The sequence below is a fragment of the Hylaeus volcanicus genome, chromosome 2 (assembly GCF_026283585.1).
Source record: "Hylaeus volcanicus isolate JK05 chromosome 2, UHH_iyHylVolc1.0_haploid, whole genome shotgun sequence".
Taxonomy (NCBI): domain Eukaryota; kingdom Metazoa; phylum Arthropoda; class Insecta; order Hymenoptera; family Colletidae; genus Hylaeus; species Hylaeus volcanicus.
The window spans coordinates 28,495,147-28,517,908 of NC_071977.1; the positions used below are offsets into that span (position 1 = coordinate 28,495,147).

The 22,762-nt window shown below is 47.4% G+C and overlaps 2 long non-coding RNA genes across 2 annotated transcripts in view; one reads left to right on the plus strand and one right to left on the minus strand.

The window, feature by feature from the left end:
- LOC128872114 (uncharacterized) overlaps positions 1-22,762 on the minus strand; it is a 230,946-nt gene that overhangs the window by 63,980 nt on the left and 144,204 nt on the right. Inside the window, exon 5 of the long non-coding RNA XR_008456101.1 lies at positions 22,012-22,087. This is a non-coding gene — a long non-coding RNA (uncharacterized LOC128872114). The remainder of the gene's footprint in view (positions 1-22,011; positions 22,088-22,762) is intronic.
- LOC128872116 (uncharacterized) overlaps positions 1-22,762 on the plus strand; it is a 272,991-nt gene that overhangs the window by 45,876 nt on the left and 204,353 nt on the right. The gene's annotated exons all lie outside the window — the stretch shown is intronic.

Consider the following 22,762-nt stretch of genomic DNA (forward strand, 5'->3'; position numbering starts at 1 on the left):
TCAGGAGCCTACATTTTTTAACAAATAATCAAGCAAAATACCGTGATTAACCTAAACAAGAGAAAAAGATATTTATTTTGACCCAACTTCTGCGTTTGAAAATTTCTATATTTTTCTCAGTACTTCTACTTCATTATATCTATTATAAATTCATTCATCATAAATTTATAATTGTATTTATAAATTCATTCATCATAAATTTATAATTGTATTTATAAATTCATTCATTATAAATTTATAATTGTATTTATAAATTCATTATAAATTCTCCTATCCATTATAAATTTCATCGCTAACAACAAGTCGCATAACTACGTTCGTTCTAAAAATACACAAATGACCACACAAACGCTAGCCCATTTTCCCATTCACAACACCCGGTATTAATCGCGATTTAAGAGAATTAAACGTGCAATTACAGCCGACCCTCGACGTCCACCGCCGCCCCTGTGTGCAATTCTAATTAACCTTGACTGCAACCCTGGCGTAATCGACTGTTCGTACCGTGTCGTGTCTCACGCAAAATGTCGTGCGCGTGACCGACGGTCAGGCATCGTTAGGTCTGTTTGGCCGCTTATCGAGCGACCGTAGCGTTTAAACGGTGACGTTTTCAGCAAACCGTATCCCGAGACGAATAGACAATGGTACGGGCATCGTATCCGCAGATTTGTCCGCCGCCGGAAACTGATACCGAAGTCGCGGGGGCTCGGAACTTCGTAGCTGAGCTCGGTCCCAGTGTCCGACGAATCGAATCCACCGCTCGGTTTGCAACGCGGCTTTCACCGCTGCGGAATCACGACCGACCTCGAAAACCCTTCGTATATTGAATATGTTCAATTGGCACATTTTAAATAAAGCGCACATGATTGTAATTAAACATAATTTAAATCGTCCACTACGCCGCATCGACTGGGACATTTTATTATTAAAAACGGAACCTTGAAGCCTCATTTAGGAAACTCTTTAATTCACGCTGACGAAACGTCGACGATCGCCCGCCCTTCCCCTAGGGCACCCCGGGGTCTCCGTTCTCGTAGTCGGAATGCCCGGAGAACGAGAAATTCGATAAAAATGTGACCGAGTCTCCTCGCCACGAAGTTTCGAGTCGGTTAAGCCGAAAACTCCGATAATGCGCGCGAGCCCCGTTATGGAAATAGTTCGTCTTATTACGCGAACATTTTTCGGCTCGTTTCCCTCTAATAGCAGTTCCGCTTGTCTCGCGGAAATTCTCGCTCGATACAAGCCTGTTCCCCTTCTACCCCCTCGCTTCGTTCCTTACGTCCCTGTACCCTTCAGCGAAACGAAAGAGTCGTCGAGACGAGGGGGCGGGGGAACACCCCGGTGCACGGGAGGATAGACGGCGCACAGATAGCTGGATAAAGGCATAGGGTTGCATGTGCATCGCGGCTCGTACACAGAGAGCCGCACATGCACGTGACGCGAGGCTTACGTGGCCACGGATATAGGTATGCATATTCGAAGCAGAAAGCCCGAGGCGTGCTTAATTTATCGGCGCGGTGTCGTCTCAGCTTTTTGTAACCGATGCTGTTGCGGCCGCCGTTGCAATTTTTAAAGAGCTTCCCTCGCCATTCTGACGCGAGCTGGGAGAGCGAATCGCACGAATTAATTCGCTGTCTCTGCTGGTCCATGCATCCATTTCGTTATTACGATTGGGAGAATTGTACCAATTTTTTTTTTTAGAGATTTGTAGGGGCTCGTACTATAACTCCCCGGGTTCCATGTAGCATTGCTGCGTTACTGAGTTTGATATCGAAGATCGAAAATGTATTCTTCGCTAACTCGACTGCATTAAAACAGATGTAAAAAATGAGTAGAAACATCAAGCAATTGTCAGACAGGCTTCGTTCAAAGCTTGGTACCACGACGAGTCTCTTCCTCGCCTCGTCTGACTATAACCTTCTGTTTCTACTTGGAAGAGTCCTTACTCCTATTCGTCGTTCGCTATAGTATGGCTACTTCTTCAGTTCTCGATGTTTCTTAACTGACTCGACTGCATTAAATTAAATTCCAAAATAAGTAGAAACACCTAGCAAATGTCAGACGGGCCTCGTTGAAAGCTTGGTACCATAACGATGCTCTCGCTCGCCTGGTCTGACCATAGCCTTCTGTTTCTACTTGCAACTGCGGAAATTTGTCTACGATATATGCACAGAAACCATCCCCATCACTGTGGGGTATACCTTTTGTGGGGTCGCCTATATCCTTTTTTCATCAAGGTCTGCCACGCTCCAAGCCACGCTGTTTTCAGTCCGGAACGCTCAATTTGTCCAATCAGGCAGCCGTCTTGGACAAACGACCGAGCCCGGGCCGTAAGTACGCGTATTCAGCGAACGAGCGTAAATAATCGTGCGCGCAAACAATTGTTCGTTTCGACGATGGCGCCCGAACACGGAAATCCCGCGGCGCAGGACACGTGAATTGTGGTTTGATTCGCCGTCCCGATAATGTCGCTCGGAACTATAAAATTCGAGGGCTCGCGGGCCGCTCCTCCACGTTTCGGGAACTACCGCAATGAATATTAAAAAGGGGGTCGGCCGTTGTCGGGCCGCGATGACACTTTCGAAAGGTGGATTTCATTACGCGTATTTTCGCGCGGCGGCCATCCGTCTTTCCACGACGCGGGCTTTTAATGGCCGTTCATTGAGCACCGCGCGAATTTTTCGCCCATTACACCGTCCGGACGCGGGACAGCAGCACCGATTTTTCGCTGAATAAATCATTAAAAACTGCGGGCGGGATTAAATTTCGCCCGGCAAATTGGACGCGCGTACAACCGCCTGAGCCGGGACCGCATCGATTGGGTCGAGTCACGCCTGCAAACCGTTCACGACCTCTCACACCGTTGGCTAATTGACGTGGTGGAACTTGTTTGGTGAAAAGAAAATTATAGTCAAGATTGGTGTAGGATAGATAATTGCAGGATGACTATCCTCACCATTAGGAGGGTTCCCACTTAACACTCGAGCGAGCAGTGTAACATGATCCTAACTGATTGATACGCTTCTGCCGACTGCTCTTTTTCCTCGGGCCTCTTTTTCTTTCTCTATCCTTTTCTACGTTCGACGCTAGACTCGATCCAAATGTAAACACAGAATCTCGACTGGATGAATGCAACGCTCGAGTCCCGATTTTCTTCCGGCAATTTTACACAGAAGCGACTTCGCGTCACCGGCTATTATTTCGTAATCGAAACCTCGATTACCTATCGAGTGGAATCGTACGCTGCAATAATCGATGTTCTCGCAATAATCGCGCGAAATTAAAGGAACGTCGGCCGTAAAGGTTCTAGGAGAATTCTATCTGAATGTGAAATACGGGACCGTAACCTGGTTCCAGTATGAAAGGCCGCGCGACACGTTACGAGCGCATTATCAGCGAATCGGAGAGCGTTCGTACACGCCATCGTCGGAACAACAATCGTTCGGACGATTATTTACGCGCGGTCGTTGAATGCGCGTACTTACGACCACGCCCGGTCTATTCCCCAACACCGTGTCGTGGCGATCCTGATTGGACAAATTGGACGTTCAATAGGACCAGCCGAAAAGCCGTGGCTGATGAAAAAAAAAAGAAATAAAAAAAAGGGGGGACGGTCGCGCTTGCATATGCAACGGGGAGACTTCGTAAACACTCTCGTTGCATCCGGCCCTCGTTCGCGATACCTGTTTGCTTTCAATCTGCGGCTACTGCGATCGTTTCTCTCCGCGAGACTCCCAGGAGGACTCGATTCACGATCGAACTCGCGTTTCATCGTCGAATCGATCTCCAGTCTCCGTGACCCAAAAAACCGTCGAAGACGATGCGTCACCTTTTCGGCCGGTTCCCGTCCCTCGGAACCGTGACGTACGCCCGCGATATAACTCGTACCGTACGCGGCGTTGCACGTGAAATCGGTTTGCAAATAAGGCGGCGAGAAAGGGTTCCGGGCGCGCGTGGCGTGCGGAAGCCTGTCTCAGCGGCCATTCGTCTTGGAGTTAAGCGGCCCGGGTACTCTCATACAGTGACAAGCTGCGGGCCAAGAGGGTGCGGGTAAGGGCGGTGGAAGGAACGGGAACTGGGTGGAAGGTCTATTCCCCCGTCCTCCTCCCAGCCATTGTCTCCGCGAGTTCCGTTGTTTCGCCTAAATCACCACTGCCTGCACCGAGAGGCTCTCTTCTTCCACGAATTCAACCCTCTTCCATCGGCCGACTACACCTAGCCTAACCCTTTGTCTTTCCTCCGCGCCCCTATTGCCTCACCGGCGGCCAGCCTATCTCCTTTTCTCTTTCGACTTCATTTACCTCGGCGAGCGGGACGTCCCGGAGCATTTAAATACCAAAGTATCCGTGCCACCGCGGCTTATAGAACTCCCTTTAACGCCGTTCCCGAGGTGTCTTACCCGGAGTTCCACTTCCCCTCCGCGGGATTTATGCACCGGCGTTGTACCGCCGGCGCCCGTCGTGTTTCTCGTTCCAGCGCCCGCTCGCCGCCATATTTCTACCCCCATGGCCGCGAGACCCATATTTCGTCCCTGCCCTTCCTTCGGACGCCGGATAACTCGACCCGCCCGTCACGCCACCGGACTCTGCCCTTCGGCCGTTTCTCTTCCGGGGGATAAAAAAGCCTCGAATTTCGCCTCGATTGCATTTTGAAGTCCCGCAGGCCGGGATTTTTGCGGATTTTAGCGCGATCGTTTGGGAGGATTTTGGCGTTGGGAAGCATTATGTCGATGGAGTTATGTCGTTTTATAGCAGGGGTAGAAAATGTTGCGAGAGATTGTTGGACATTGTGGCATAACGAATGACGAATATGAGTAAATATTCTTTCAAGTAGAAACAGAAGGTTATGGTCAGACGAGGCGAGGAAAACACTCGTCGTGGTATCGAGCCTTGAATGAAACCTGTCTGTCAATGGCTAGGTGTTTCTACTTATTTTAGAATTTAATTTAATATAATCGAGTTAGTTAATATATACCAAGAACTGAAAAAAATAACCATATCATAACGAATGACGAACAGGAGCACTCAGTCCTCCAAGTAGAAACAGAGATTACTGATCACACATCTCTCGTTAAACCGAATCACACACGTGGTCCAACATGCTTTCAGGATCGATTTCTCGAAAACAAAGCCTCCTGCGAAACGCTTCTTCACTCCTTATTCTATCATTACTCCCACGTCCCTTTACTCCTTTCGCACCACCGGAGATTCTCTCGTCGTATTAACTCCTTTCGCCACAAACAATCGCTCGTCCCGTTGCACGGCGTTCGCGGGCTCGGTCCGTAGAGCCCCGGGAGTTGTACGCGTGGATCGTCTATATTTAAAGGAACGTGCCGCGTATCAGAAGCAGCCGTGTACCGCCACTTATTTCGTCTCGTTGTTACGGGTCGAAACGCGCCCGTATTCGGTATCTACGTGAGCCGTTACGCTGCGAGAGCACGCAGCTGTACGTTTCTGCGGGGATAGGTTGGAGAAAGCACTAAGGCGGTACCGGGGGGTTTGTTTTATGACCGAGATGAGTCTACGTGATCGGACTCGGCTGAATCCCGGTACGCTCGGGACAGGTTTACTCCTAAAACTTTTTTAGGGGCCATTCCGTTTCGACACCAGTCACCGTTCTACGGATTTGATTTCGGGGGAATTTACGAGGCCCTCGAACGTCGTTCGTCTTCGAAACGGAGAGCGCGTTTAAGCGACCCGAGGAGCGGCGAGGCGAAACTCGTAGCAGTTCGACTTGATGGAATTAATCATCGTGGGTGGATACTTTTTCGGCGAAAAGAAAATTAACGAGTACTTTGGGAATTTCTGGAAAAAACGAAGGAGGCAGTTACGATTTCTAAGGAAGAGTAAAGGTGGCGAACTTGGTGCAGTTTAAATGTAAGAATTAAAGCGATACTATTTAATTAGTAGCGAGATAAGAACACGGTGACTGTGATAAATTATACTCGGCAATTGATCTTCGACTCCCTTTACCACCGAAAATTACACCGATCCACTGAAATTATTTCCGCGAGCTCCGTTAACGCAGTTACGACGATCTCATTTCGCGTTCGGATAATCCAGCGGTTGTCGACTTAATCGGTCCGCCGCGGTGTCTATTAAGCCGTTTAATCCGAGGCGACCGAGTTTACCCGAGTGAAATTTTCGAAAAAGATAAAACAACGGCGTATTATGCAGGCCAGCTCGCGCTGAACTCGTTCGCTAGACGTATACCTTTGAGAAAAGCGCAGGGGGCGGGGCGAAAAAAAGAAACGCGAACACAACGAAGTAATATTTTCTACGCCCTATACGCGGCGGTGACTTTATTACGAGCTGGCGCGCAACAAAGTGCACCCACTCGCGGTCGTTCATTTCCGTTCATAATGTCTCTAATGCGGCCGTGGTCCGGGCTATTTCTAGCGGAAGGCTTTTGTCCGACGTTCGCGCACGCCTCTGTGCCCGAGGCCGTACACTATGACACTGGAACACGTGATAATCGCAAACGAAACTCGAACATGGCTGCCGCGTGCCTGGAAATGCTTATTCAACGAGCGGTATTCGAAAAAGAACCGAACGGCTTCGTGTACTCTTTGGCTGTAACGGAAAATTCGAAGTGCGAGATCAAACACAAGAGGAATTAAAATAGTAGTTCGTATGTAAACTAGAGGAGACTGATCAAAGAAAGATTTTTATAAAGGAACCAAGGGATTTTCTTGGTTTCCTTGGTTTGTCCTTCAAAGTTGGATGCTGGAGAATTGTGGCGATGTGTAATAAAATAGAATTTTTATTCCATTGAGCTATAGATTATATAAAACGGAATGAAGTAGTACCAAGACGATCGTAGAATTAGAAACACGTGATATAGAATCGTGTATTCCGAAAATACAATTTGTCAAGAAGCCAAGAATCATTTTATGAAAAATATTACCAAACGCACCACTCGGGTGCGAAAGGCTCTGAACGCATTCAGAGGTGGCGGAATTTCGACGCTGATGGGTATCTCGTGTACTTCTTTCCGCGCGAAAACAAATTTCGAGGGGTATCGGGATCGCAAACGCGACGCCCGTAACCTTTCACGGCGCGTAAAGCCGAAACATAAACCCGAACTCCGCGAAAATTTAATCAACGTCCCCGTATGATATATTAGCGACGACGGGGTTATTACTATTAGCAGAAGAGACCGGGGCTGTCCCACCTACGGATTAATGTACTTACGAAGCTGCGCGAAACGATAAAACGGCAGCGTCCCGACGCCTAAGGCGTGAAACCTGGTCTGCGTGCTAACACCAGACACTGAAGAGCAACTAGGAGAATATTCTAGGTGCGAGAAGGAGAGACTGTGCGTGGTGGAATGCTGAGTGCGAGGGATACGTGTTTTGGGATCGAGCAAGGCGTTATAGTGTAAACTTGGGTATTTTATTGATAATATCTGGATACAAATTATTTTGTTATTATTCTATACGGGGTGTCCCAAAAGGGGGTTTGGGGTGTTCTCGAACAGGGTGGTTCGGGGGGTGATTTGAAACAACTCTTTCCTTAGCGAAAATGTTGCCCGAAGCAGGCCTCGTTCAAAGCATTAGTACCATGAGGAGGCTTTTCCTCGCTTCGTCTGATCATTACTCGATGTTTCTACTTGGAAGGGTCTTTACTCCTATCCATCATTCATTATAGTCTGACTACTCTTTCACTTCTCGATGTTTCTTAACTAACTCGACTGCATAAAATGAAATTCTAAAACAAGTAGAAACACCCAGCAGTGGTCAGACAGGCGTTCAGAGTTCAGTTTCCTTCTTCCTCGTCTCGCTTCAAGACCATGGGCAGGCCTGTCGTCGGTCCCCATTCTTATTTTCTGCTCAGTTTCGCGCCAGACCGTTTCGTTCTGTCGAAAACCGTCAGCGGGCGTCTGCTATCGATGGCAGAGGCTTCCGAATTTCAATTATCTCAGGCCTATCCCGTTCCGGAGGTGGGGCGTACGGCCCGTGCACACGGTTCGTCGACGCGCTGAATTCGATTCGGCCCCCATCCTCGGTGCCCTTATTTCTCCCCGACAGACGGGCGGAAAATGCGCAGGGAAATCCAGCGGTCGACGGAATCGGCGCGCGAGGTGAGCGAGAAAAGGAGGGCTAGAGGGAGCCTCCGTCTATCGTCTTTCGTTTCTGGGGAACGAGCGATCGGGGGGAATGAAAGAAAATGGAAAATAATGCTGGGCTCGCGGAGAGCCACGTGCTGTAAGAGGCACGAAGCTGTGGACGACTAGGGAAAACGACGGAATGGGGAACCGATAGAGGGAAAGGAGGAACGACCGTCGAGTGACGAGCTGCAGCGTGACTTTTCAGTGGGAAAGGCGAGCCATTAAAGCCGCTCGTGAAACAAAGCTTCGTTATAAACCCGGAGGAAATGCCTGCCATCTTCTTTGCTTCGCTTTCTTTTTTGCCTCGCTTTCTTTTTTGCCTCGCTTTCTTTTTTGCTTCGCTTCTTTCGTCCGAATCGTTCTTTCCATGGATAAACAGGACGAGAGATTTATTGCAGGAGTACACAGCTATTTATCTAAATAAAGACGAACGAGAGTCCTTTGTGGACGAAATTTTCTTTCGTAATAAACTTGCTGTTTCTCATCCACTCGGTATGCATCCATAGAAAAATAATGTTCTTTGTATTTAAAAAGAAAATCAAATTTGAAGAGATGTATCAAAAGCTCCATCTATTTCCCCAAGTCGAACATCGATAACATAGTTAACACTTTATTTACCAGGAGTCTATTTATACCCTATTTATATTTTAATTGCAGTATTTAGCTTTTCGAATTTATTTACTGTGTCGATGGTTACAATGTTCAGTCAAGAATTATTGTCAGCCACGATTGACATATGCTACCGTAGAAAATTCTATTTTAAATTAAAGACTGTTTCTAAATAGACCGGTATATAAAGTGTCAATAAATTCCATGAGGTATACCTTAGAATTAAATAAAAAACTCTATCGATTTTATTCTACGGTGATCGGTTCGTCCCCCAGACGAAAAAATTCTCAGATTCACTGTGAACTCGTTTAAACGAATCGCGCCGTTTCTTTGTGAAAAAGTTCCGCAACCACCAGCCCCCGATAACTCGCCGACGTGGTCCCTCGGAAAAACCGCGTGCCGGTGCCAAAGCCTTACCAGAGACCGTGTTTTCCTTTCGCGGAAAGCCGTTCGACGATTTCTGCCTCGAAACGCTCCTTTTCGCTCGTTGTGTGCCAGACGCGCGAGAAAAGGGATTCGGTAATTGAACGCTGGAAATTGTCCGCGCCTCGTGAAATTAATGACGGGAATTTTAAAACATCTTCCCGGTAAAAATGAAGCGTTAAGAACCGGGTTCCTCTCCTTTATTCTTCTTCTTCTTCTTCTTCTTCTTTCTCCTCTTTCTGCTTCCTTCGGAGACATTACGAAGTTGCGAACGAGACGCGGAAGTTTTTTAAAGTCACTTCGTCTCGCGGGGACAAAGGTCGGGGGCTCCTCCGAGAATAATGGATAATCGACGAGCTCCTTGATTCTCTATTACTGCAAAATAAAAGAGCGATTCGTCTCGGGCCAGACTCGAATATCGGCTTTTCCCTTTTATCCCCGGGTGTCTTTCTCTCGTCGTTTCGCCGGGTGGACGCGGATTTACCCCGGGAATTTTTCACGAATTTTCAGATCAGAGTATTGTATCTTGTTTCGACGTCTGCTTAGCTAGCTCCTCCCACTTAAATAAAATTTAAGAGAAAAATTGCATAATAATGCGCTATTTATGCGCTCTTGAAATTCTGTAAGAAAAGAATTTTGCATTCGCTCCGTTAAATGGGTGGCTGAGTAGGACGCCGAACTCAAAAGCTTTCTTAAATAGTGCCTTTCACATGCACTCGATCACCAGTTACCTCAACACCTGCCAATATAATACCATTCGCGACCCGGCGTCGAAAGCGTCGCCTCCTTATCAGTCCCATCATCCCCTCAGACATGGTCGACACAGACGGAACGGGGGGTCGATTTACCCGAGAATAATCGGCAGTCGGTAGCAAACGAGTTCGCGGAAAGATAAATGGGACTCCCATGTCCAGCGACGCGGAAGATTTCCCTCAGGTTTTCATGTATACGAGAGACGTTTGACGTACGGATACGTTTCACGCCGACACGAGCGTAAACGCGAGTTTCGCAAGGCACCGCGCCGGATTCCCACGCGGATAGAAGTTTCTCCGTCCGCCGTCTCCGCTTACGCGAGCGTACGCCGGCCAAGATGGGAATCCGGGCACGGTCATTTCGACGAAAGCCGCATACGTAGGGGCGCAACAACGAGCAACGATATAGGGGAACGAGCTCACGGCACGTTTGGGAGGATACGGACGCATTAAAACCGTACATCGGTAGATTAAAGTAGAATGAATCGCGCGCGGTGCATTCGCGCCGGCACCGAACGAAATTAATTTCGCGGCTCGGCGCGGGAATACGTGGTACGCGGGCGGGAGTAGATCACGAAAATAATCACGCGAACGCTGGATTCCCCGCGGCGTGAACGATGACGATCCACACGGTCCCGCGGGTACGCTAAATATTTGATCCGGGACAGGGTTCTGTACTTTGGAACGATCTTTATTCCGAGAAGTTTCGAGGATGTTATATTCAGATCTTGGGACGTTTGAGATAGGTTGAGGAGATTCGAATAGGGTTTGTTCAGACATGAGCACGTTTAAAATTGTTTGAGGAGATTCGAATACGTTCCCTTCAAATATGGGCACGTTTAAAATTATTTAAATACTGCCTGTACAAGATAGACTGGAACTTGTAGTTTGACCATGCATAAGTTAATATAATATACAATCAGCGTCACTTGGTTCATTCTCCCCAGACTCCTCCGGACTCGTATCAGATTTCCCTTTCAAAATGAAGCCGTAGCAACACTAAAAGCACCGAACTTTTACGGATCTCCTACGAGTCGCTTCGGCAGGAGTAATGGGAAAATCCGTGCCGGCGCTTACCGTAAACTAGCTTCCTCGATTCTTGTTTCGCGCTCCCTACGGAGGATCGAATCGGTCTAGGAGCGGAGCTATCGGCTGCCCCCTCCGCTGCCAGGTGCCTCTCTCAATTTACAGCTCGCGAGGGACAGATTTCCGCTTTAAAACAATATCTCGGGGACCCGTCGCGAAACTGGATATCGAGGCCTGGAAGGGGACCGAGCGTTATTTTTTCCAATATGCACGGAAACGACCCCGTGGGGTGGGTCAGCTAGATGAGTACAAGAGGGGGTGGCTTTCAAGCCATGATACCTCGGCCGCCCCCAGGGACGTGTAAACACCGAAGCCACTCGACGCCCTGTCAATCGTCGCCCGTGCGACTTTGCGCCTTCGACCTTCGCCACGGTTTTCCTTCTTCTTCCCACGCGTCCACCGCGAGACCTCGGTTGACCGTCTTCGGTGTCGGGTCTCGAATTTCACGGACAATGGGCTGTCCGTTCTCCTGCCTCGACGGTCTCCGATTCGAGGGAAATCGGAAATCCGTGGGAGAAACGGGAACGAGACGCAAACAGTCGTTGCCCGTTTCGTTCGGCCGTGGAAGCTTTCAGGGTTCGATCGAGGGAGCATTTCCACGGTGCTGATGCGCCGTCTTGGACGATGGGGTGGCGAGACCTTCGACCTTCGTCTGGAACATAAAATTTTCTGCTCTTCTCGATCTCGGCGTCGAAAATAGGGGTTCCTAGTAAAAAGAAAACAAGTTGACCTTGAAAATGAGGTTCAAGGTCGAATCCGAAGTCACCGTTGGATTCCTCGTTAAAAGTTACCTAATGTGTGACCTTCGTATTTTTTTTTTTTTTTTTTTTTTACTAAACTCGCGAGATTTCTAGGAGTTTCCACGCTTCTCCCCCACCCTGTTGTGCCAAAAATGTCGGAGATCCTTGAATGGGGTGGTTCGTGGGCTGATTTGAAACAACTTTTTCCTTAGCAAGAGTGTTGTCTGAGGTTTCGTTAAGGAGATATTAACAGAAAACTCCGACCCATAGTGTACCCTACGCTACCGCGGCCGTCTAGCGAGGAGCCTATGCTACTGCGGCTGACTACCGCGTAGCCTATACTACTGCAGGTCGGGGTTTTTTGTTATTATCTCCTCAACGAAGTCTCGAACAACATTTTCGCTAAGGAAAAAGTTGTTCAGAATCACCTCCCGAAGCACTCCTTTCAACCTCTTTTGATCTTCAACAATTTTTGGAGGTACCTGCACATTGCCCACAAAAATTCTATCCAAAAGTTTGAAAACATTCGACCCGTCGTGTTAGGTTTATTGTCAAGAAACGAATAATTTCGTGGGTAAGCGCCCTGAATCTATTACCACTTAAACAGAACAGGAAGCTTACGAAAATTGAAAATCGACTTCACTTGATCGACTTCAAAGAGCAACCTACATACTACTATTTATTTAGAACCTCGACAAAAGCCATTCCTCGATCCCTCGGCGACGGTATCAACTCCCAAATCGTCATCGTCGCGTCATTCAACTCGCCGTCATTCCAAAACCTCGTCTCGCAATTTTTCTTTCGGCCCCGTCGCCTTCCCTCAGTCGCCCTGGAAAAAGAGGGCGGTTTCACGCCAAGGCGGAACTTTTTTGCGGCTCCGCGATAAACCCCACCCCCCCCCCGATTCCACCCTCGGGGCCGTTTTTTCTTGATTTAATCCAGGCTAATGCTATTCTTCATTCTTCTGGCTAAAGGCGCCTTTTTACCCGCCGCGAGCTAGTGCTCGACGAAACTCGCCCCTCGAGATTACGACCTCGCACCCCCTTCCCTACCCCCTGCCCATCCCTTCCCTTTCGTTCATTCTCTCGGCGAGACGTGCGGAGAGGCGGGAGGGGCGGGACGAGCAATCAGCGTTTTACAATTTGCCAGCCGTCGAGTGATAAATTAAGCGAATTTTATTCGCGCCCCGTATAACCGCGTTAAATATTTATGTTTGGGGCCGATAGCGTCCAGGGCGAGCCACCCTACGCTCCTGACCATCCGCTGGACCGCGTGTTAAATGCCTCGTCACACCCGTTTCGTCTACGCGAGACTGTGGCACGCGAACCCCCTCCCGAAACGAGGGGTTGCGAGAGGACGCGCGCCAGGGAAACGATGTTCCACTCTGGGAATTTCCCTTTTACGTTGCCGCGTCACTTTTTCCTAAATTGCTGGGTCATTTGAATTTGTCGATTATTCAACGCCGGGATACAATTGTTTCTTCTTTCCTTTTGCTCTGGTCGAAATAAAGAGCGTCTTATTCGAGTGATAATTATTTTCTAAACCCTCGTAACCAATAGAGTTGTCTCCGACAAGCTTAAAGAAAATGTGTGCTGCCATGAACAGCGTTTAAAAACGAATTTTATGGGAGTGGAATTGAAAGTCAAAATTGTAAAAAAATATTTCCTCTCCCCTAGAGTCAATGGCACCTGCGTTTCGTGTAGCAGTTAGAAGCCGGTCGTCCGGCCTCCGGCGCGTTCTTAAATTCGAATCGATTATCGCGTATAAACGTATGCAGTTGTGTTGTACACAGTTTGTACACGAGCGCGATGGGCACGTGGGGCGTTTTCATCGATATCGATTGACGCGAGGTCGCGTGTGTCAGTTCGTGCGACAGGAGTGGGATGAGCTCGTTCGAAGGGGGATGTCCAGGGATGATTCCGCGCGGGGATGGCGTCCCCGACCCGACAGGGGGTTCGTTCTATATTTTATGGTGGCCAACCCCCGCCGTGGGACGCTGCTAGCTGGGTATATCCATTGGCGATAAGGTGATAAGCTCGAATGTATTGGCTCCCATCAAATCGCGCGCTTTACTGCTCTACCCCATAAACGCCGCTCACCCTTTCCGCGGTTCGCAGCGTACTCGGAAAGAATATTTCTCGCCGTCCAAGGATACCAAAATTTCGGCCCACCGTTTCGATCACTGTTTTTCTTACTTTCTCGGATGGGAAATCGCGATGGAATATTTATTCGAAACCGAACTCCAGCGGGGTTTGATATCCATTCGTTTTTTAAACGGTGTAGTTGTTTTCAGATTTTTGCAGAAATATTGTTACGCGAAATTGAACCGCGGGGGGATATCGTAATCGATTCTTGTACGCGGTGGTTCGAACACGGAAAAAAGATTATTGTTAACGCGTCGCGTTTATGAGCTATAGCGACGGCGTTTCATTTCACGTCGGTCTACGTAAATTTATTTGCGTAACGTATTTATTGCGCCGTAACAAAACACGATGCGATGAATCAACACGGGACCAAATGAAGCATGACACGCGGAACGGCGTTACACGCGAGCGAAATGTTATTCGAAATATTCAGTTTGTTGGGTCAAATCGACACGTTTTGTTTGTACGCAGTTGAATCAATTTTTATTGTATCGTATAGGTTTAATGCGTTTCATTCGTTCATAGACGAAAGCACATTCGACCGTGGATAAAAGTACACACGTACGCGATACTATAGTAAATGAAAATGGCGGAATGTAGCATCGGTGAAAATGTAGCGTTCCGTTGTTCGCTTGGACGAAGCGAACATTTTATTTTTTCAAGTGCACATCGTTTCGAGCAACGCGTCTCCGTAAACGGAGTTCCGCCCGGTCTCAGAAAATACGCATTCACACAGAAAGTATTCTAACCCTTTATTTACGGGCGGGATTTACAAATCCCCTCCATTTTCTCATGGTACTGTATTAATTAAACGCTTCGAAAATGGTTGCGACTCTCAAGTTAGTTTTTAATTGTTGGATGGGGCCACAAGCTTTTTTTTCTTGTAGAAGCTTGCAGGAGACAACTCTACAGGGTGTCCCAGAATTAGTGGAGGAGCCGGAAATAGGGGATAGCTGAGACGATTCTGAAGGCAAATTTCTTTGATAGGATTCAAGAGGTTCGAAAATCATTGCCATGTCGAAGTAAAATATTGGAAACTATGGTTTAATCCTTTCGGCCCTAGTGATATGTGGACATATGCAGGGTGTCCGAGATTTTAAAAAACTTTCGAGAAATTCAATAAATAAAGGGTCAACGAATTATAATGGTCGATATATTATCGGACGGATGAATATTACGAAAATATTAGTAACGTCCCGCTGACCTCGATGTCCCTGCCGGACTTCGCTCGTTATCGAAAGGCGTTTCCGTGATCTCCGTCCGTTCCCGGACTAACGAGTTTCCCTTCGGAAAGATTCATCGTTTCGGCGCGGATAACGCACGGAAAATTGAACCTCCGGACGGTGCAACGCGGCCGGGATAAAATTGCAGATAAATTACGCTTGAATTTCCATCATCGGACGGGAAAACGCCGGCGAGAGGGGGGGGGGTGGAGAGGGCGGGGGGTTAGAAGATGGAAAGGACGAGCGAGAAAAGATAAAAAAGATGGCGAAGAAAGAGGTAAAGAGATATAAGGGGTTGCGTCTGGTTCGCCGTGAGGAACGCGAGACGCCTTGAGAGCCAATAATAAGTAAGCCAGCCGCTCGTTAGGGGTTGGTTAAAAATACGAAGGAAGACTGTCCTCCTTTTCCGCTGCTCTCCTTTTTTTGCTCCCCTTTACTTTTAGGGTTCTCCGGGCACGGGAGAAACACCCGAGCAGGGCTGGCAGAGAGCCGCGGAAAATAATGGCCGCTCGTAATCGACGGCTCTTTTTTAGCCTGGTTAAGACTCAAGGACGAACTCACACCTCGCTCGTTTGTACCAGGAGAACGCTGCACCCTCGTAAATAAGCCATTTAATCGAACGTACCGCCCCCCCCCTCCCTGGAGCGCCGCTGGAGGGCCAAACGCCTCGCACCGGAAAACGTCACGGGGGTTTCCTGTCGCGAATTATCCGCGATTTCCGCGCCGTTAAAGGGCGTAGTTTTTTCATCGGCCGAGGAGTCGGCGTTCTTTGGGAATTTATTTCGTGCCGAACGGTACGATCGGCTCGTTTGAGGTCATCCCATAAGCTCGTGCTGAAGACTGTGTCAATATTTAATAATAAAAAGCAGTAAAAATGTAACAGCGTCCATAGTTTAACGTGGATGAGATAGTTGGTACTTGGAATAATTATTGTTTTTTAAGAGAAGGCTAATGGGAAATGAAAAAGATCGAATTGCGAATTTCAGGCGTTTAAAGAAAAAATATACAAAAGTTGTACATAATGTATGTTTCATTAATTATATAATGAATATAATATCAAGTATTTTCTATTATAATAATATAAATATAGAAAATATTTAATAGAAGAAAAGACTATCCCAGAATGGTGAGAAAATATTATAAAAAAAAGTGGAGAGATTACCTTCCTTTATAACACATAAATAGTATGTTTCACATATAAATTCGATTATCAGAAGTACAAGTGGCACGAACATTTAGTACGACCTAATATTATTTATATTTCATTTTGCAAAACCGCATACACCACTTGACCGCGTTCACCATGCATCTGTTATATTATTCCCACACCAGAAATTCCTAAAATTCGCATTCCAAAAAAGGACTACACGCACGGTTCTTCCGATATACCTCGACAAACCATTTGTCATTTCTTCGAAATGAATTTCTACGAGATGAATTTCTTTTACGTTTTAATCGACGCCACGTAACCACAGAAAAAAAAGATTCGAACGATCTCTTCTCCGCCACCTTCGAATATATTCCCCGTCGGGTAAACACCCCAAGCGTACGCCTGCAACGTCGCCCCCGCGTACCGTGCCAAAATCCATACGCAAACGGTGAAAAGCACCGCGTCGCCCGCTAGATCTCCCGAGATTACCGAGATTACGTAATTGCTGGCGCGAGGCCAGATAATCGCGGCGATGGGTTCGATCGCGTCGCAAAAGAGATCTCGGTCGCGCGACAGTACGATTGATTAGGCATTAGCCTGTCGCTCCTTTAATCTTCTCGTTAGGGGCAGAAGCACGCCCTCTCATCCTCTGTTTGTGAGGTTCGTAGTCGAGAGAGAGAGAGATAGAGAGAGTGAGAGGACGGATTGCCAGCGGTATCTCGGTGGTGACTTAAAGTGGCCGTAATTAAAGATGGCCGTTCGAAGAGCGGGGGATTCGAGATCAAGAAAGGCTCGGGTTAGATTAAAGAGATGACCCGAAACGCAAACAAAAGCGGAGTGTCTCGAATATTTCTTTTTTGTCCGGCATTCCTTTCCACCTTTTCCCGTTTCTTTTTTTCTTCTCTCCCCCCTCGTATTTTTCTTACCCGAAGCTCGTCTTTCTCCACCCGCATCGCGTGGCCCAGTTCGACGGACCGCACGCGGTTTCGGCTTCGATTATTCTTATTCGGCCGTTATCGTGCACGTGCGCAGACGGTGAAGCGGCGAAGCACGACCTCCTTCGCTCGACGGCTTTAAATTACCTTCATTAAGTGCTCGCGCGGTTTTTCTGCGCCCGGTGTCTGAGAAAGTCATTAAGATCGACTCGATATTGGGTTCCGTCGGCAAAGGTAAGCTTTTACCCGGCGGCTGTTAAGAGGGAATTGATTGTTAATAAAAGGGAAAAGAAACACCGTTTCCCGGGCTCTCCTTTTTTCTCCCTTTTACTCGCCCCGTCATCGACAGGACGTCGTTATCGCCGAGAACTCCTCGGAATAATCTCGATCGCGTAATGAAATTCTTGTTGCGCTCGCGGAGCGACGGGAAGAGTCGCCAGCAATGGAACAGTGCGCCTCGCGGACTCTCGAAATAAAAGGGAGTAAATGTACCTAAATGCATTTTAAAATACCTTGGGAACTTTTTTTTCAAAAACCAACATGGTAATTTTGTTAGAGATTTTGGAATTAAATTTGCCGTAAAATACATGTTTTCAGCGAATTGACACGTTGGACGCCACGTTACCCAAGAATGGCCGACAGGACTTTTCGTTAAGGAGCTACAAAAATTAATTCCGAATGTGGGACGCTAATGAAATTGAATCGCATAGGATTCGTGCACTCTAGAAATGCTAAATTAACTAATCTTCGAGGTCTCGAGACACAATTTTAATTTCGTTAAATTTTCCTGACATTCAGCTTGGCGTTTGTGAAAAACGCAATTGAAAAATAATAAAAGCTTCCGAAAGATATTCTACTCATGCCTTAAAGCGCTTTAAAACTTGTCTACAACACTTCCGGTGAAACATGCTCTATGTTAAAAGAGACCTAGAAACACGAAGAAACCGATGACCAACAGAAAACACCGCTAATCGCAGGATTTTCGCGACAGCGTATTTCGGGACACCCCGAGCGCGCGTTTTTCTCTATTTTTTTCCCACGTAGCGTAATTGAAAACGTCGACGCGGGTACGTATTTCAAAGGTTGGCGGCCGGCCGCGATACAGCCCCGGAAATTTTCCTAGGCGGCGACAAAAGGTTTGTAATCGCCTCCATCTCCAAATTGGATTTTTCCAGGCGAGCTCTCACGGTCGACGAGTAAGTGCCGTGTTGAGCTAAGGATTTATAAGGGAAACCCCGTCCGCAATATTCGAGAACTTTCAGAACGACTTTACTTCTTAATAAGATTCAACGTTCCAAAATGAAATTCGAAGCTGTACGTACGACGAAAGTCGTTTAGTGGCAGCGCCCGCACTTCCAGGCGAACTTTTCCGCGCGAAACTTTCAAAGCTTCCTGCGTTATTTTCCCTAACCCCCACCCGTTCTTCGTTTCCTTTTTGTCTCTGCCTCTTTATTTTCTTTTTTTCTTCTCTCTCTCTTCTTTTTTCTTTTTTAATGGTGTTTTAAGAAGAACGCTTCGCGAACTGACGCTGAATGCATTACGACGCTTTATGCAAAGTCTGCGCTCCTCTTTCGAGAAGCGTCACACATACTTCGACGGGGGGCCTTCGCCGGAAGCTTCTTCAAAATGTTTCCCTCGGCGTTGCGCGGACCTCCGAGCAGGAAGTCTCGTTTGAAGCGGCGTCTTCGAAAGGAACGAAGCTACGTGTCGGAAGAGATTGCTCGATAAACATTGAGAGACGGTGTCGATTAGTCTTACCGTCTTGGCTTTGAGAAAAATTTCGCGATAAAGAATCCGATACTAAAAGAAACATTTTTCTATGGCAGTGGGTGATCTTTAACCGGGCCTCTTCGGTAGGTTATCTTTAGCGTTTAAAAAAGTTGAGATATGAGATGAAATGGCCTCTGAAATAAATTATTTATTATTCAATGGCCAACAAAAATTTTGTCGATTGATAGTTGACACCATCTTTGTTATCGAAGAAAGTTATTGTAAATATGAAAAGTTACGACTGTGCCAAGTGCTTCGACACTTAAATTTAAGATTTTTCAAAAAGTGAACGTCTCATGAAAAAAAATTTCATATCAAAGAATTCAATGCCAAAAGAAACATTCTTCTATAATAGCAGGCGCTCCCAGCAGAGCCTTCCCAATAAGTCCTTCCTAGTATCAAATATACACACTTACTTCAAATACACACACACACCATGAAAAAGAATTTCATATCAAAGCATCGAATGCCAACAGAGCCATTCTTCTATAACAACAAATGTTCCCCACTAAGTCCTTCGTACACACTTCACTAATTTATACAATTAAAATAATTTTGTCCAAAAAGGAAAGCCCTTTCTTTTCCGTTCGTGTCCTTCACCCCGCGTCAGCTGGCAAGAGCATACTAACTTTGCACCCCGGTCTGAACAACTCGCGCGAGTCGGCCGGGGGTTCATTGTGTACCGCGTGTCCCCGTTTCCGCAATCGGTCCTCGCATTCGTCGCGTCCTGGAACGTGAAATTGACTTCTGTTCACGGCGGAGAAATGATTATCGACGGATCCCGATTCATCCGTCCAACGGGGAAACGCCGCAACGATCCCAATAATGTCGGAAGTTTCCCCGTCGTGGACTTCGAAGACCATCCGGTCCGCGGTTTTGCGACGAACTTGAGCGGATTCCGGATTCGGACGGCGTCCATAATTTGGAGTTTCGACGACGTTTCGGGGAGAAATTCGACCGGTGCTCCGGCGGTTACGTGCTGTACTTGTTACCCGATGAACATTTTCAAAACAATCCACGAATTCAATCGGGAGCACGTCCTCGATCCAGGGATAATGAGTTCTCTGTAGGATAGATATCGATTGAGGTAATTTTCCTGTTGTATTATTTCGTGGGCGTTATTTAACGCAGGATGAGAAAGTTATTTGGTGAATCCTTTGGTAGATGTGTAGGCCACTTGTTTCTATATACTTTCCTTTAGGTGGGGCTGTTTTGCGAATCTTGATCGATAGGGATAACTTCCTCTGGAACTTTTCATTGATTTTGGAAATTATTTCCAATTCTTAGAATGTTTAAGAGGTCTGAACATAACGGTACATTCTGTTGATTTTAGAAATTATTTCAAACTTTGAGAAAATTTAAGAGGGTCAAAAATAATCGCCATGTCGAAGAGAAATAATCAAAAACATACAGTCGGTCCCATAAATATTCGTATTTTCTATGTCTATTAAAGAAATCTGTCTAAATCGAATGATAGGTTTGATATTTTCAAATAAATGATTCGTTACAAATATGTACACGAGTAGACGTTACACTCGCATGTATTAATAATTGAATGTTTCTTTAAAAATATCAAAACTATCATTTGATTTAGACAGATTTCGAATATCGTTTACCCGTTCATAGCCAACCTTCGGTACAATTCATTTCTAAAAAAAGAATTTCAAATTCAAATAGAAAACAGTATAGATGCACAGAATAAAATGGAACGAGAAACTCGCGTATTCCCCCACCGCTGCAGAAATTTCTGTAACCTTTGGAACGCCGCCCGTCCCCCGCAACGTTCAAGGACTCCCCTGCAGGCGGAACTTCAGCCTCGTATCCCGCGGAGGCGAAACGGTAGTAATTTTTCTCGCGCGGTACATGAATTTCACGGAAGTATTTCCATCGGCAATCGGCCGTGGCCGGTGGTCATTGAGCGGGATGGCGAAAATAAAGTACCGGGAAGACCCCGGTAGGGCGGTCTCGAGGAATCAGAGTTATCGACCTCGTGCGCCGCGGAAGGAAAATGAATGGAACAAACGCGGCCAGGCGGGGGGGATAGAAGGAGAACCGGGGCAACGAGGAGGAAGTACAATCGAATGATTCTGGTTCGCTGATCAATTTTCTACGCTCGAACCTCTCCCGTCGGGTTATCCATCATGTGGCATTTGACCCTCGGTTTTCTTCGATTTTTCGTAACCTTCCGGGCACACCATTATTCCCCTCGTTTCTGCCCAGTCGCGGCTTTCCTTTCCCGTTTTCGCCCTCGACTTGTCTCCCGTCGTCGTTCTTCTCTACAGACACGTAAACGTGAATCGCATCGCACCATCGATCCTCTGGATCATTTCTTGAACGGTGATCGATCGCTTTGCATCATCGAAGCAAGGTTCCGACAACTAGGGATCTGTTTAGCGTATGTTTTCAGATGTACAGGCTGTCCGAATAATACCGAAGGACCTTGAGAAGGGTTTGGGAGGTGATTTGAAACAACTTTCTCCTTAGCGGAAATGTCGTCCGAGGAACTGTTGAGGAGATATCAACAGAAAACCTTGACCAATCGGAGCGCGAGTACGCCGGTGGAGTGGCCGCGGTGCGTAGGCTCCTTGCTAGACAACTGCGGTCCGTAGGCTCCTCGTTAGACGACCGCGGTAGCGTAGGGTACGCTATCGGTCGGTGTTTTCCATTAATATCTCCTTAAGGAAGCCTCGGACGACATTTTCGCTAAGGAAAAAGTTGTTTCGAATCACCCCACGAACCTCTTCCAAGGACCTCCAATATTTTTGGGACACTGTATTGCACCCGAATGCTCAGAAATTGCTCTCCGTATTCTGTCATTCTTCGTTCCTCTTCCAGCCTTCTACAGAAACCAATAATAACCAACAGAATCACAAGGCCTTCTTCTTTCTAACCAAACTTCGGCTCGCTCGTGACCTTCCTGGCCAAAATCGCCCAATTTCGATGCCCCTCCCCCACCGGCGCGCAAATGGGAGCGCAGACGTCGGACGAAACGATTCGTAAACCGACGCGTGTATGTCTTTTCGGGATTAAGGCGGATCTCGAGGAAGTTTGAGGAAGAGATTAAACTTACCCGTAACTTCTGGCCCTCGTGTACCTTCGCAGCGACTCGCAACATCTTGGGAAACTCTGGGGCCGCGGTTCTCCTTCTGCAATCAGAAAAGCCAAGACGTCACCAATTGCGCCGCGGTCCCGCGATGATTAAATGCTCTCCGCCGAGTTGCGCTACCATTTTTGAGATTGCCGCAACATTACTCCGGACGACGTAGGTTCCGCGATACAGGGAGAATAGATACGCGGGACGTTACCGCAGGACGTCAGGGTGGGGGGGAGGGTCAGAGCGTACCGTAGTCTGCTAGGATTCGTCCTCGGGGACGTATTTGCCAACTTACGCCGCTCCTGGGGCCGATAGAGTTCACGGCGTACGTGGATGCAACGCGCGTGTAAAATCTCTACGACGCTGTATCCGGATCGCGTCGTTGAGCGCAACGATTTGTTTCGTGGAATCGGCGCCACCGCTACACCCGAGCTGGGAATTGCAATTGCCTTTATTGAATTATTCATTCGAACGGAAGATGTAGGAGGATAAAGTCGGGGGTGGTTTTCGGTTCTCGGGGTTCCTTTAGGGAAGCTTCTGGTTCTTGTACATGAATACCGTATTGCACTCGAATGGAAGGTGGAAGAGGATGAATCGTCGTAGGGATGGTTTTTGGTTCTTGGGGTTTGCGGAGGGAGGGCGTGACTCGTCAGTAAAACATCCCATGTACGATACGATCTCTCGTACGACTCGTCGTACGATTTGTCGTACAACGATCTCTGTAATT